At 42.6% G+C, this 15,141-nt stretch overlaps 1 protein-coding gene and 1 non-coding gene across 4 annotated transcripts in view; one reads left to right on the forward strand and one right to left on the reverse strand.

The window, feature by feature from the left end:
- The first annotated feature begins 653 nt into the window (after positions 1 to 653).
- Positions 654 to 15,141, forward strand: part of DAAM1 (dishevelled associated activator of morphogenesis 1) — a 179,351-nt gene continuing 164,863 nt past the window's right edge. The window contains exon 1 of one of the 3 annotated variants that reach the window (XM_027111387.1): positions 654 to 754. The gene's annotated coding sequence lies outside the window, so the exon portion shown is untranslated. Of the gene's footprint in view, positions 901 to 15,141 lie in introns of all 3 variants that reach the window. The other 2 variants (XM_027111385.1, XM_027111386.1) reach the window with 2 other exon arrangements.
- On the reverse strand, positions 13,946 to 14,052 carry LOC113623061 (U6 spliceosomal RNA). The gene has a single exon (XR_003433754.1). It is a non-coding gene; the product is annotated as a U6 spliceosomal RNA (small nuclear RNA).

Raw genomic sequence — 15,141 nt, forward strand, 5'->3', positions numbered from 1 at the left:
GGTCACCCTGACTCCATTAAATGGGAGAAGGAAAGAGAAGACAGAAGGGTAATTTGGACCAAGTGGGGCAAAGGGGGATTCCTCTCCTTCGGAGTCGGCGTCCCTCATCCTCCGGGACGTGGGGGAATTCCAGGACCGTATTTAACCCATAAAACCAATGCATCCTATTAATTAGTTGCTACGCGTAGGGAAGGCAATGAAAGGCTTCATCTTCTCTTTCCAGCTGGGGCCAGCAGAGCCCGGTTGGTCAGAGCTGCCTGGCTGGTGCACACTAGCCCCGGACCCCTCTGGTCCCTCAGAGCCCGCATGGGACCGAGTGGAGGTCAAGTCAAAGGGCATGACCGAAGGGTGCTTGCCCCCACGCCCGCCCGCTGAGTCCGCAGCTCGGTTTTTGAAAGACCAACACTAACACTGCAAGGCTGGAGGGCGGGGAGGGGGCGGGTCGCGGTGGGGGCGGGGCTGGGGCGGGGACGAAGAGGCCCAGGAATGCGTCGGGAAGTGTAGTTTCAACACTCTCAGTAGCGTAGCTACCCAGGCTCTGCTTGTGGAATGTGAACTACAGCTCCCAGGAGTGTGCGGGCCCTGCCCGGGAGTACATGCGCAGTGAGCGCCGCATTGTATCCTATCAGGCGAGGAGAGGGTGATGTCACCTGCGAGTTGGTAACCTACGAGCGGCTGTGAAGGAAACTGTTTAACCGGATCCCATTGTACCCGGAGTGCAGAGCCGCCTTTTCAGCATGCGGGGGCTGCTCAGGTAAGGGGGACGTTCCGCGTCGCCCGCCGCACTCCTTCATTAAGTGGCACCAGGAGGTGGCGCGGGGGTGGGCGTGCTTCTTCGGGCCCGGTGCTGGGTTAGCGGCGCGCCCTCCCGCTGCCTCCCCGGAGCTCCGGGGCCAGTAGGTAAATATTAAACCCGTCCTTCAGGTTGAGTCTGGGTGGGAACAGAACCTAGACAGTTCCCGGCTGCCAAGCAGGGTTTGGGAAAATGGCTGCAAGCGCGGTGCAAAGCAAGGCGAGACCGGGGGAAGGCGCCCCCGAGGACGGGGGTGCCTCCCTTCTTTCTTTCTGAGGTGCTCGGATGCCAAGAGAGCCGGCAGGGTACCACTCGCCGCCTTGCTGCTGACACCCCGGGGCTGGGGCGCTGGGGGTCGTGGCCTTGGCTGAGTGCTGAGGGCACTGCTGCTGTCGGGAGCTGCTGGTCCGGGAGGCTCCGGGAGGGACAATCCCGAGGCAGGCTTGGTAGACTCGGAGGTGTAGACCGAAGAGGAGGGACTCGTTTACTCGTTCGCGTCCCAGCAGAACCCCCACCATCCCGGGCACCCTCACCTCAAGACTCATTCGAAAGGGATGGGGTGACTGTAATTTAGGCAAAGTTGGAAGCTAAAGGTCTCAAACCAGAAAGAGGAGGGAAAGCCGCCTTGCGGAGGGAGTGAGGGGTGTTGGCGGACAGCAGCGAGGGGCGGCCTCGCAGCCTGCGGACCGGGTTCGAGGCGCCAAAGAGCGCTCCCGCCTCCCGTCCCTCTGGGTAGGGCGCATCTTGGTGCCCCTTGCACTGATGGTTCCCTCGACAAAGAACACCTGAGCTGGGACAAAGCATCTGCTCGGAGCGCTGGGCTGGGACGTGGTAAAGCGGTAGGGAGTGTCGAATAATCTAGCGATACGACTCGCAGCGGGGCAGGAGAGCTGGGTAATCGCTTTTCCCAGCTGGTGGTGAAAATCCAACTGCTTGTGATCCGCTTGGAGACGTGCGCGGCGCCCGAGAACTCTATAAAGTCCTCTGGATTTCCTTTCCCTAGCACTCTTATCCGTTCTCTTACTTGTTCATCAAACCCATGCTAAAGGCTCTGTTCTCAAGTTAATCGCAGCCTGCGATTGGAGTGTTCTGTCTCTTGCGTCCATAAAATATTTTAGGGGACCCAGGAATAGAATATACTTCAACCCCCGTTCCCCACCCCGCCTCCCATCTTCACCCGCAGAAGAGCATCAAGAGTAAATGCCACCCGTGACCGTTTTGCTCCTCTTGAGTTGGTAGTTTCTTGAGGCTCGAGAAGGACCTAGTGAATTGTAGTGGGGTTTGCCTGCAAGATGAATCCCGTTGCCATGGCGACTCCTGCCGTCGGAATCTTAACTGCTCCCACTGCTGTTTCAATTCAGTGTGGCTCTGCGGGCAGCTGGGAGGGCGTGGCGAGTAGGTGTGGTTAGATGCTCTCCCTGGGCCCAGCTGTTCTCTCCTAGTCACCGGTTTCACAGCCCCGGGCTCTCTCCATTCTCTTGTAAATAGCTTGGACACAATTTTTGGACCCCCTTCCCTGTCGCGTCCCCATACCTGGTCTCTCCACCTCCCTCCCCAGAAAAAGCTGTTAAGAGCCTTTGTACTGAGGCAAACTCTGAAAATTACAATCAAAAGATCTCTCTCCTTTCAGGCTGATCTCTCATTTCAAAAAAATGAAAACATACATTTTCCTAATAACGTATATTATAGTGCTGTAGGCAGCTTTCTCCAGGAGGGAGTTCTCCTCTGTTATGTGTGAAGAGAGCTCCCTGTCCACCAGTAAAGGTCCTCAATTTGCCCGAGGTGCAATTCACTGGAAGTTTTTAGGGACAAGTAATAACTGAAATTGAATTCTGGAAGTCATGGCTATCCCTTGTGGTTCTCATGAAATCTAAAGACCCGTCTAGAGGTTGCAGATCCTTGAGAGGGTTGGGATCTAGGAAGCCTGGGTCCTGCTCTCGCTCTGTCATTACTGGGTTCCCCATTCTGGGGTGAACCCTCTGCCTCTGGGGACCTCAGTCGTTGGTGATGTGGGAAGAGAGGCACAGCAGTTTTCCTAAAGTTGATTTTCGGTATAAAATCTTGTGACTCTAAGAAGAAGTTGTTCATTGTCTTTTATTTTTCTCAAAGAAATCTGAAGATGAGAGTTTAAGCCCAGCTTCTGACACTGATATCGGGCTAATATCTCTGAGCCTTACTTGTATGGCAAAATAGCCCGACTTTTCATGGTAATCCCTCAAAGTGGGCAAGGCAGCTGTATTAGTATTTATAATATTAGTTCTACTATTATCCCAGTATCTGGACTTCTTTTTATCCTTTTATTGTAGAATTGTTTAGATTTTGACTTTTTATAGATTCTTGTTGAATGCAGTTATTTGTAATTTAATTGCATTAAGAGTAATTGAATTATGCAAACATTTTGCCTACCTTCTGCTTTCATTTCATACCAAAGTGGATTATCACAGACATTGCAATTAAGGGGGGAAGGTGTATATCTGCTAGCATCTATGCGTATACATTCGTGTGCAGGTAAATGCTTGGGGTTGCTGTGTGCCAGGCGGTTGACATTCATCATCTTGTTTTAAGTAGGTGGTTACATCCCCACGAGGAAACAGGATCAGAAATTTCACTCACAATTTTTGTCATAGAAGTTAGCACTGACTGAAATCTCCTTCAGTTATCTCCTTACTTCCGACTGCCTATAATTCTGATAATAATTCCAATGTGTGTGGGTTTTTCCCACTCCGTGAAGGTCTTTGAGAGCAGTCTTTGTCTTGTCTATCCCTGTCTATCCAGCATTTAAAGCAGTGTTTGGCCATTGGTAGGTATTTTATAAATATTTGTTGAATCACTACTGACTAGTAGAACCATGATTGGAGATCCAAGATCTATATTCTTTCCACTGATAGTTTTGTCATCAGTTGTAATATTCCTCTTAGTTTTCTGTCAAGCAGTTTCATCTCAGCATAAATCAAAACTCCTGTGTAGCATGTGACGAGGTATAAACGGCCTTCCATGTGTTTGAAATAGTCAAATTGTAACTATTTGCTTTTGGAATATATTCACTCACAGAGACTTTTCCCCCTATAATTAATTCTTTATATAATTCTTATTACCCCAAACCAGACATTTCTAGATTTCTCTCTGTTGTACTGTCCTTGGCCCAGATAACTTTCCCAGGAGCTAAATGACGGGAACAGGGAGAGAGAGACCAAGGCCAAGATACCTAGAGACTTTTGCCAGGCTGCCAGTGGCCCCAGAGGCACCATGTGGGTAGAAGAGTGGGCAATAGCTCTCTCATTTGGGGTGGGGTTGTTCTATAAACAGGGGTAAGTTCAGGCTGGCTGATGTGAGAGGGGAACAGGGTAAAAGACATTTGTCCAATATTTGTAGCATTCAGTTATCATGCAGTAAGTTGCATTCTGTGGGTTTTCCGTAGTGTGAATTAGTGAGAAGGTGTGATAGTAAAGAGGGTGCAGTGGGTCATGTCCTTGGGTGGTGCTTACAGGAGCTCAGTGAAAAGGTGCCAAGGAATTTGAACCCTGGCTTTCTTGCTTTGTGGACATGCCTCTGGGTGTTAAGAATTTGTGTGTCTGCGTGTGGTTTTATTTGAGCTACTTTGTTTAAAAGGCTGCTTTTAGTGTTGATACTGTGGTCATCAGAACAAATAAGGTGTTTACAAACAAAACATAGTTAAGACTGAAAGTGTTTCACTTTGTAAATATTTGGGGGATAGTATAAAGAGTGGCTTTGGCTTGAGAATCTTGAGGTCTTCTGTTAAATTACTTAAAAACTTACAGCTGTTGGATCAGGGGAAACAAGCTTTTCCAACAAAGTTTGGTACCACTGAGAGCCTTAGGTGTTTGGCTCAGGAAATAATCACAGAGCCTGTAACTTCTGTGGGGCCCTCCCTGGCTTCGTGTCATGTTCCTGGTATTTCCAAGTGTTAAGTCTATCCTTACATTTCAGGAAACAAAGCAACTTTGCCAACTTAGGTTAGCAAACTAGTTGAATCTCTAGAGGGGGCACCAGTCAAAATGAAAATTCTTCTGTTTTGTGATTTTTCTTCTTTGGACAAGGAATGTGGACTACTGTCACTTATTTTGGCACCATAATTTCTAACTTGGTAATGGAAGGAATCTTTTAAGTGAATGTATATCTTAAACGCTTACCGCATCAGATGATAGCGGTTTCCCTGAGAGCTTGGTTTAGAGGCAACTGCTAGCACAGGTAATATTTCAGAACTTCGTAAGTAGGGCTTTTTCTGTAGATGGGCGGGGCGGGGGGGGGGGGCAGGCTGGGGCTGTCCTAGGATACCTCTGTTGAGGGTTGTGCTTGGAGTGGCTGAGTGGCTGATAGAGATTGGAATTGAAGGATGGATCTGAAGTGCCGCTCCTCCCCCTTCCTTCAGGCTACCACTTATTGCCTCCACTGAAAGAGGGACAGATGACGATGAGATGCAAGTTGATTTTGGTGACCTACGTTCCACTTGAGCAGACTATTTCCACAGCAAAAAAAACACATTTACCTTTGTATTTTCTGGCATCCTTTCCACTGTTCCAAAAACAGAGAAATGAGCATTTCAGAGTGAGTTTGCATTCATAGTACACATATCTAAAAGTGATTTAAATGTTAAGTCCTAGGAGCATAGCAACAAGCACACAGAGCCTGAGCACCCCCCCTCCCCTGCCCATTAATCTGAGGTTACCAAATATACCCTCAGCCTTGGTGAGCTTATTTTCCCTGCTGATGTTTAAGCACACCTGGTTTTTACCCCTATCTGTGACTTTCTGCAGTAATGGCTCCCCTCATCTGGAATGAGCAGTCTTCTGAGCATCTGAATTCTCCTTGTGCTCTCAGATCCAGCTTGAGTGCCATAGCTTCTGGGAAGCCTTCCCTGCCTGTCCCTCCGCTTTCGCCACCACGCCTGGCTCCTTGCTCCTTGGCGCCCTCAGCCTGACCATGCAAACAAACACTCATACCTAATGTGATACTAACAGTCAAGGGATGTGAGGTGCTAAACTTGGGTCAGGCCGTTCCTAATACTTTACATGAGCTTAACTATAGACTCCTCCACAGCTGCATGAGGTAGGTACTGTTATCACTATTTTACAGCTGAGGAAACTGAGGCACGAAGAACTTAAGGAACTCACCGAGCTCAGGTCACACAGCTGGTAACTGGCAGACCCTGTTAGGGACCCAGGCTTCCAGTTCTTTACACCCCCCCCCCCACTATTGCCTTGCCCCTGGTTTTCCTATATGTTATTCTTTTCTCTCCATTGAGTTGGGGGAATCACAACTTCCTTTGTGTCTCTTGATTCTGAAACAGTGCTAGGTCAACAAGTGCTGGGTTGATTAAGAGTAAAACTGCTTTTTCACTTAATGGTTTCTTAGAGTCTGATTTTTCTGGAACAGAAAATGTTGTATGAGATTTAAAATGTTGCATTTGTTTATTTGAATGTTAAGAATTTTTGAACTCCCTCCCTTTTGCTTTGTGAATGATGGGCAAATTATTTGAAAAAGGAAATGCTCTTAAATGCCATCTCTGAATCTATGTGGAGTTTGTCCAGCATTAGACCCTCTTGTTAACTGAGATAACTTTTCAGTAGGTTGAATCCCTTATCTGAAGAAAGCCCTTCTCACCCAGAACAGGGCCACAGAAGCCTGTCTTGAGAGTTAAGACTCCCATAACTTCTTAGCTTCCCAACTCCCTGTTGTCTTTTAACATAAATTGTGAAAGCTCTTTTGAAAAGAAAATGAAAACTTGAGTAGTAGTCAAACACGTAATCTAATACTGGGTATCCTTACACATTAAAATAAGCTTTTTCCTCACTCACCTTAGAAGAGAGACTTACTTTTACAGTGGAGCAAATTTGGCACCAAATATACAATTGCAGTTCTTTTAAACCATAGCCACTATTGTGAATTAAATGTGGAAAACTAGGCAAGCAAGTTCAATTTCCAGTGTAGTTGGTGTGATTTCCTGACTTACAATAGATCTTTTACTTTTGGCTTAACACTGGATATTGTGCCACTTTGACAATATTTAATGAAGACAATTGAATAAAACACAAACTGTGTCATTTAGAGAAATAATAGGAAAGTTATGCCCTAACAGCATATTGCCAGGAAAGGAAAATGAAAACAAAAGACTTGTTAGCCCTTAGGCTGCTCAAACGTAATATTCATTTAACAGACATTAGTTTCAGAAGCTTTTTTAAATTCGTCTTGTTACATTTCCTAAGTATGTCATTCACCTTTAGTAATAACCTGAGCTCATTCTGTTCTATAAATTGCACCAGGATCGGAGTTGAAGGTTCCTTGTACTTCTGCCAGGCACACAATTAGGGACACGTATTAAACTGGTCTTTGTCCTCTTCATTTCTGAAAAAAATACCTTCTGTACGATTGGCAAACATTGCCCATCTGATGGACTGTCTGAATTTAGACTTCCAAGTGTAGATAGCCTAGATCCGATCTTTGGGCATTGTCTGGGCAATACAGATGCCCATCTTTTGTTTTTTGAGATGAGTTCTTATATTCTGGCTTATTGGCTAAGCTCAGTTTGTTAGTGACGTACAAACCAGGTCAAGGGCATGGGTTAGCTTTGCCTTGTCTTGGAGTCACCAACTGCACCTGTAATTCTAGTAACTCTTTTTTTTTTTTTTTTTAACTCATCAGGCTCTTGGTCACAAAGGACACTAGACAGTGGAGGATAGACCCTGTGGATATATCAGTGCATAGCCATCATCACTAAGGGCAAAAGATGGTGCCATATTATAAAATGAACTGATGAGGGTCTTAGTTTTTTCAGACCCCATAAGTTAGAGGTAGGGCTTCACCAGCAGTTTGCCTAGGAACTATGTTTATGCTTCTGACAGGTGTCCTCCTGTGGAGAGTGTGGGTCAGGACTAGGGGCAGCTTCCTAAAACACAGCCTTGGTCTTTTCCTTCCCTTTCTTGGGGGTGTGACCACAGTCATTAGTGTGTGTTTTGGTGCCCATTCTGGGCTTCACTCTTCTCCCATAAAATTCTGCAGATTTGCACCCTGGAAGAAGAGTGAAGGATCGTGCCCAACATCCTTCACCAGGTGAGTTAGATTGTTCACATGTGTCTAGGCTTAAACTTGTATTTGATTCGTAGAGATTTGGTAAAACTGAGCAGTGAAATGTCTAGACACGAATTAAGTTAGAAACTACAGTTCTGTGACAAGAGGGTTAGGCTAGGGACCCTTCTAAATCCTGAGAATTTACTACAAAACTTATTGTAAAAATTTAAAGGAAATGAAATGGACAAATCAAACCATTTAAAGGTCCTTGCTGCATTCTCTACTCTTGAAAGTTGGTGAAATTTTGAATATAGAAAATGTCATGGTTTTGGCCAAGGTAAATGATTTAGGAATTAAAAAAAAAATGCTGCCACAGTTACCCCATGTTAGCAGTGGCTATTTGAGTTAGGATGATGGTGGCAAAAGAAACAACATTTCTGTTTGTTTCCCATTCTGTTTGTGTGTGGCAATCTAGTTTGCATTAGAGGTTCTCCTCCCCACACCCCCCTCCCTGCTCAGCACTCAATGGTCATTCAGAGTAAAAGTCAGAGAGGGTGTGGAATGAATCTTGCTGGAATTGAAGCTGATAGCTAAGACTTCATTATGTCCTCAGAAGGTTACATGAAAGGCATGTTATTATATTTTTGTATTTTTAAAATCAAGAATAGAGATTAGATTGGACTAGAAAACTTCTGTGACCCATTTAGGGCTTGACACTCAATGAGTAGGTGACACTTCCAACTACAGTTCCAGGAACCATGGCAAGAGACTGCCTTGCTTCATATTTTATGCTAAGGAAGTGAGTAAAAAAAAATTTTTTTTTAAGTATATAAAATTTTTGGTTTGACCCAATTTCTTTTCTTTTCTTGTGACGGAAGGTACCTTTCTTCCATACCCCAGCTTTTCCTACTATACTCCTTGGATTGCAATTTGAGTCTGAAGGACCAGTGACCTACTTCCTTGCCAGGAACCTGTCTGTGGGCAAAGGGAGACCGTGGTACCCTGTGGCCAGGTTCCATACCAGGGAAGCCACACTCACCGACCTTACAAATGGTCTTCCGCCTTAACCTCCGACTTAGAATAGGGAGCTGTGTGGCAGCAGAGAGGGGATGGCTTACATTTTAATTCTCCCAAGCTCAGATTGTTTTTCTGATGGAACAAGTTGGGGGAAGTAGGTGGAAGGGAGGACAGAGGGAGTTATTGGGTTTCACTTATCTTATCATTTGTTTCCCTCTGGATTGCCTTTGTTTATACAGGTCAGGAATTCCTCCAACAGAAAGTATGTGTCCACACGGGGATGTTCAGATTGGGGCTTCCTTCTCCTTGTGCTCCGGTTGCTGACTTGGCTTTCCTCTCTCCAGCTTAATCTGAAAGGAGGGCTGGAAATATTTAACCTGCTTTAAATTTTTCTGTTATATGAAAAAGAGATCCTAAAATAATGACTTGGGGCAAATGGATTAATGATTTTTCTGACAGGGAAAGGGGATGATGCTGAGTAAGTTTAACATCTACGTATAACTTACTTATGTTGGTCGAGCATTTAGACACGAATGTTTGACACCCTGAATAAAATCCCTTCGCCTTTTGGTTGCTGCTTGGCAATTGCACAGAGGAAAAAGAAACACCATTTGATTTTAGGTTTAGATTTGCGTGATCTTGGCCGTTCCTTTAAACTTTCCTGGGCCTTTGTTTCCTCATCTGTGAAACAATGTGAAAATTCTAAAATTTTATGAGAATGGTTTCATCTTAACATAATGACCTCACTTATATGGCGCTGTGTAACATTGATGTAATGTCCACTGAGTTTCCCTAGAATGGAGATCAGTGTGGAGGAACTCTATTTTTTCCCCTTCAGAATTTCCAACATTGGTCTCTGCTCTTAGCGCAAGGTTTCTGAGACCCTGTTCTTGGCTGGAGCTAAACCCTCAAGATCTGATCTCTAATCTCCTTAACTAAACAGCTTCTAGTCACGTTCTCCAGTCCTGGGGCTTAGGAAATTCCGTAGGATATAAGTAAGGGATGAGGCTAGATGGTGTCTTTGCGTGGCCATCCAGTTCTCTTTAAATTGATCATCTCTTTAAACCAGAATTTGATTACCACCATTGCCACACAGGATGGGTGTAGCCAACAGTCATGTTTTATTTGGCCAACACAGTGTTATTTTTAAAAAGGGAATGGTTTTATTGAGCATTTACACTCTAATTTGTCACTGACCTCACAGCGCCCTAGTGCCTCATACACAGCCACTTTGTTTATGTGATATTTCTTTACCTCCTTGGCCCTTGAAGGCATTTGAGTCTTCAATCCCCATTTTAAACTAAATTAAATTGCAATAAGAGTCTCTTCAAACGTTTATCCAGCACTGGGCTGGCAAATGACCCAATCCAGGGTTTCTCCATCTCAGCATTTTAGGCATTTTAGGTGGGATGGTCCTTTGTTGTTGGGGATTGTGCTGTGCATGTATGATATTCATTAGCATCCTGGGCCTCTACCCTCTAGATGCTAGTAGCAAAGTTTCCCCCAGCTGTGACAACCAAAATGTCTCCAGACATTGCCAAATGTCCCCTGGGGAGCAAAATTGGGCCCAGTTGAAAGCCAGGTGACAGATTTTGGATGGCCTGGGAATTTTAAACATTGGACCAGGCTTGGATATTTAGGGATAAATTGGAATTCATCTGGGAGACCAAGCTATCCTGCTGTTTTTATTTATTTGGGTAGTTGGTTAGAGCAAAGTGAAGGTCAGTGGATTAGTCTCTTCAGGGTCACTTCTCCATGTTTCCATGACCACTGCCTGGGAGGCCAGGCATAGTTTAAGGACATGTCCTTGGTCACAACAGGGGACTCTGTGAGACACTGACGCTGGGTCAGGGCAAGCCCACCAGCGCTAGTGGGAAAACAACTTTGAAGCCCATAGCCTGTGTTGGTAGGTCAGTAAAGTTATCTGTGGATAAAGAAGATGAGGCTTTGGGGAAAGAAAAGATCATCTCTGTTGTTATTATTAAACGCCAAAATGCTTAAAAAAAAAGAAAAAGGCATTTGCCTTTAAAAATGACAGTTTATCTCAAATCAGCAGTGAGGGAAGAACTCTGAAAAGGATTAGCAGCAGACTGATGTCCCCCTTTTTTTCTCTCCCTCAAAAAAGAATGTCTGTAAAAGTTGACTCAAAAACTTGGGCTTTGGCAGCACTCAAACTTGCCTTGTCACTCAGAGTGAGTTTCCGATCAGACTCATCTCTGGCTTCGTAAACATGAGGCAGATTTGTTTGTTGCAAATTTCCTAACTTGGCCTATGCCATGGGCCATCATGGAGGATTTCAAAGTCTCGAGTTATAACTACCAAAGGTGGGAAACACAATAAAATGGCTCCGTTTACTTGGATTTTACTTAGAATAATCAGATTAGATCCAAATTTCTATCAAGCGTATCAGAGGCAAGTGAATAACTAAGTTAAGGGGAAAATATTATATTGAGCATTTTATGGACTATCTCATAAGCTATGGAAGTGACACCTTAAAGCATCATTTGTTTATTCACTTGGCAGGTGAAGAATGTTTTGATACTGGGTGTGAGCATATCAGAATGCTGTTTTAAATTCCAGATTTTTCCCTTTGGAATATAGAACTCTTGTTTTACTAAATAAAGCTCAGATTATCCTCTGTCTTCAGCTTCTGAAATAAACAAATTACATTGTGCAATAGGTGAAGACTCTCCCCAGTGAAAGAGTCTTTGCTTTTCACTGGCAAGTAATTTCATGTTTTGCTTATTTGGATCATGTCCACGTTTTCAAAGGAATGTTCCCAGCATCACTTATAGGAAGCAATGCTCTACAATCCCAAATCAATTGTTCCAATATCTGTTATTCCTGCAGATCAAATCTTTTACCCTCAGCTCTTTTCTCCCCTAAATGCTGATTTTGAGTCTCAGATGGCCAGTGTTTTCTAGTACTAGAGAAAAATTTGTTAGCATGACATGGTGTCAAAGAAAGAATGACAGCTAAAAACAAAAAAAAGCAGAATACGGGTTGTTTTTTTTTTTTAAGGATGATGAAAATGTTCTAAAATTACTTATAATGGTTACCAGTTTGTAAGTACACTAAAACCCCCTAAACTATACATTTTAAATGAATGAATTTTATGGTGTATGAATTATGTTGAAACAAAGCTGTTATTCCCCCCCAAAAAAAGAAGGCTAAAAAGAATCAGACTAAGTAAAACCTTGGAAACAGAATTTTAGACCTTGGGGATAATACCTTTGACTTACTTTTCTATTTCTTTTCTTCATGTACGTCTCAATGTTTTCTTTAAATAAATAGATGTATAACATGGACAAAGTGTAGTTGTGATAATTCCTCAGGACCACCTGAGCCATGGGAAACTTTGTTATAATGGAATTTTGTTGTAATGGAATCAGGCTCATATTCTTCTCATACCTCCTAATTGTGAGCTAGGGCATTAAAGGATAGAAAGCTTTGCACTGTTTTATACCTGATGTGATGATAAGCTAAGGTTTTGGTGATATGTTTGGCTTAGTCACAATTTGCTTTAAACTTGCTCCATTTGATTATTTTGCAGGATTTTTCTCCTGTAGAAGACTTCACACTGTAAAAAGCACTCAGGTATATAACTTGCCTGTAAAGCTAACCGTGTGTGTTGGACAAAGAATATTTCATTTATAAGGGATTATGTAGCTCAAGGTTTCTCAAATTTGGATTCATGATCCTTTGAGAAATACTGCATTAAATGTTAAGTTGCTGAATGTTTAGCTACTCACTTGGTGCCACTGGGATCATAAACTCGTGTAGAGGTAGACTTTGAGGTCCTATTTGGGTATAAGGTGCTTTTCCAGACATATTAGTTTTATTGCTGCATAATGAATTACCACAAATTTAGCGGCTTAAAACACCACCAGGTCAGGAGTCTGGGCATGCTGTGGCTAGGCTCTCTGCTCAGGGCGTCTCCAGGGCAAAACTCACGGGTCAGCCAAGGCTGCAGTTCTCATCTGGGGTTCAGAGGATTCCTCCAAGCTCTCTGGTTGTTGGCAGAATTTATTGCCTTGTGACTATAGGACTGAATACTCCTAGCTGTTGGCCAGAGACTGCTTTTAGCTCCTAGGGGCAACCTACATTTTATGCCACATGGGCCTACACTGGAAGTTCACACAAGGATGTTTGGTTTCTTCTAGGATGTTTGATTTCTTCTTCTAGGCGTCTTCTTCAGTCAGCCAGAGAAGTGGGTGATTTTAAGGTCTCATCAGATTTGGTCAGGCCCACCCAAGATAATCTCCCTTTGACCATATAATATAACATAATCACAAGAGTGATAGCTCATCATATTCATAGGTTCCACTCACCCTCAAAAGGTTATGGGGCATCATTTAAAGTTCTGCCTTTCATACCAGATAACAGAAATTATGCTAATATACTGCTGATGATTATTAAGGTGAAAAATCCAAAATCCCAAAATGGATGACACTTCACAAGTATGCTTCAGGACGCCCTCTGTCTTTTTAAGATACCTCCCCCTCAGATTTATTGCTTTCCATTCCTGCTTTTCTTTTTTCAAGTAGAGTGAAAATGAAGATTAAAAAAAAGTTTTGTTATTAAAAGTTCCTACACACAAGCACATAGAATGACTAATATAGCTAATATGAGAATCCTCCATATACCCACAGCTTCACCAGTTATCAGTTCATGACTAATCTTTCATTTCTTCTGCCAACTACTTTCCATCAACTCTGGGCTTATTTTGAAGTAAATTCGAGACATTTTATAATCTCATCTGTAAATATTTTAGTATTTAGTTTATGTCCAAAAAAATCAGGACTCTCTTTAAAAACATAACTGAAATGTTATTATCATACCTAAAATAATTTGTATTATTTCTTTTTTTTTTTTACAAGTAATACATTTTATTAGAAGTTGAGTATCTGTTAATTAGCATGCAGCTATATAACTTACTATAAAGCCACTACAATTCGAACATTGTAGCACTACTACATGAATGAACACATACAAATTAAACAGAAAAGAATATCCACAAATGGTTCTAAGTATGTCTGAGAAGTTTGATTGTGATAAAGTGAAGTTATAATCTTTAAAATTGATGCCTAGAGAACTGCACAGCCATTTAAAAATATGGAACGCTTCACGAACTTGCGTGTCATCCTTGCCCAGGGGCCATGCTAATCTTCTCTGTATCGTTCCAATTTTAGTATACGTGCTGCCAAAGCGAGCACTGTATTATTTCTTTAAAATTACCAAACGTTTCATCAATTTTCAAATTTACTGTTGATTTTTTAAAAAGTGTTCAACTGAGAATTCCAATAAGGTTCATACACTGAATTTTTTTTTTAATGTCCGTTAAGCCTCTTTAAATCCCATGTAGTATTTTTCCTTGCAACTTACTTGTGAAAAGAACTGGATTATTTGTCCTATAACATTTCCTTCAGTCTGGCCCTCATGGTACAATATCTCTGTTTCCCCTTTTTCCTTTAAATTTGTTAAGATGAAAGTAATTGATGCCATGGACCTATCTGGTCACTAGAGGTAGAAAAGCTTATTTGGTAAACAGAATGTGTAGATATAGTTTACTAGATACATGTGTGTATAGATATTTAGAGATATATTTGGGAGTAGAGCAAGTATGTTAGGTTTTTCAGATTCCTGTTATTGAGAGCAGTCTAAGTGTTATATACTTAAAGTGAGTGAATTAGTGCAGTTTAAATTCTTGTGAAAAATATACCATATACAGATTCATTAAGTGATACTTGGATTTGTTTAGTCCTTCAGCCTAAGTGTTTTTGTTAAGTAGAGTTTTAGCTTCCATCAAAGGAAAAAAAAATTTTTTTTGAGGAGGAAGGTATTGCAGTGTTAGTTTTGGAAAATAACCAGATTTTTATTTATTTATTTATTTTATTATTATTATTATTTTTTTACATCTTTATTGGAGTATAATTGCTTTACAATGGTGTGTTAGTTTCTACTTTATAACAAAGTGAATCAGTTATACATATACATATGTTCCCATATCTCTTCCCTCTTGCGTCTCCCTCCCTCCCACCCTCCCTATCCTACCCCTCCAGGCGGTCACAAAGCACCGAGCTGATCTCCCTGTGCTATGCGGCTGCTTCCTACTGGCTATCTACCTTACATTTGGTAGTGTATATATGTCCATGCCTCTCTCTCACTTTGTCACAGCTTACCTTTCCCCTCCCCATATCCTCAAGTCTTTATTCCTGTCTAACCCCTAGGTTCTTCATGACATTTTTTTTCTTAAATTCCATATATATGTGTTAGCATACCGTATTTGTCTTTCTCTTTCTGAC

The sequence above is a fragment of the Aethalodelphis obliquidens genome, unplaced genomic scaffold (genome assembly GCF_003676395.1).
Source record: "Aethalodelphis obliquidens isolate GAN/ISIS:26980383/991018 unplaced genomic scaffold, ASM367639v1 scaffold10, whole genome shotgun sequence".
In the NCBI taxonomy this organism is placed as follows: domain Eukaryota; kingdom Metazoa; phylum Chordata; class Mammalia; order Artiodactyla; family Delphinidae; genus Aethalodelphis; species Aethalodelphis obliquidens.